Below are 1128 nucleotides of genomic sequence, written 5' to 3'. Positions count from 1 at the left end.
CCTGACACCGCCACCCATCAAGAAACGTGGAAATCTCCTTGAGTCTCTTCCCTTGACCCTGAGGAACCCATCAAGTTCAGCCATTTGCTCCACACATCTTCTCAAATCTATCCCTAATGCCCTAGTTCAAGTGGCACCCAGTCTCCCTCCTGAAGAACTCTGACACTTTCCTAACTGGTCAGCCTCGTTCGCTTCTCCTCCACCAGCTCTCCACCCTAGTCCACGGTGATTTTTTAAAAACACAAATATATAACTGCCCTGATGAAACCCCTCCACAATCTCCCACTGGTTTCAGGACATCAATATCCAGGTTTGATGTGGCCTCTGCCTGCAACTCCAGCTTCATCTGGGCCACACACCACCCCCCAAATCTTGACAAACAAGCCCTGCTGGCTTTGCTCTCATCCATACTCCTTCCCACTAGACATTTCTACCTGTTATCCCCTCTGCTTGCAGCGGGACCTTCTCAAACACCACCGTCCTTTATTTTATTGGGTAAAATAGACACAACATAAAATGTACCATTTTAACCATTTTAAGTAGATAGCTGTATGGCATTAAATACATTCATGTTGTCATGCAAAAATGCAGAACACGTCACTAGTTTGCATGTCACTCTCTTATAGGGACGATGCTAATCTTCTCTGTATTGTTCCAGTTTTAGTCTGTGCCACCGAAGTGAGTACTCATCCTCTTTTCACTATGAAGTCTGACTCATCCTGCAGATCCTAGCTTCAAGTCACTTATTCAGAGAAGCCTTCCAAGACCAGGCCCATCCCCTGTCAGACAACCCCCTACTGCACAGTACCCAGCATGAGTGACATGACTGTGAGGGAGCTCCACGAGGGCAGCACTTGGGGCCTAGAAGAGGTAGGCACACAGTAGCTCAGTGCCTCTTAGTTAAATGGATAAGTGAATGAATGAATGAAGAAATGCAATTCTACCCACAGTAAAGACCACCTTGCCATTACTGTAGAAAGCCACATAGTTCTATGTTGTCTTGAACTTCATTCCAGCGTACGATCTTGGCTTCATCTTTGGAGAACTAAACCAATACTGAGAGAGTTTTTTTTACCTTTTCACAAACAGAAAAATTGCAATTCAGACTTTACCTTCATAAAAAAAGAA

General features: G+C 44.9%; 1 non-coding gene across 1 annotated transcript; it reads right to left on the bottom strand.

Annotated features, from left to right (window-relative positions):
* Positions 1-581: 581 nt before the first annotated feature.
* On the bottom strand, positions 582-683 carry LOC113269892 (U6 spliceosomal RNA). Its single transcript, XR_003321619.3, has one exon. It is a non-coding gene; the product is annotated as a U6 spliceosomal RNA (small nuclear RNA).
* Between the last annotated feature and the right edge of the window lie 445 nt (positions 684-1128).

The sequence above is a fragment of the Ursus arctos genome, unplaced genomic scaffold (genome assembly GCF_023065955.2).
Source record: "Ursus arctos isolate Adak ecotype North America unplaced genomic scaffold, UrsArc2.0 scaffold_33, whole genome shotgun sequence".
NCBI classification, from domain to species: domain Eukaryota; kingdom Metazoa; phylum Chordata; class Mammalia; order Carnivora; family Ursidae; genus Ursus; species Ursus arctos.
This window is presented reverse-complemented; position numbering and strand designations above follow the sequence as displayed.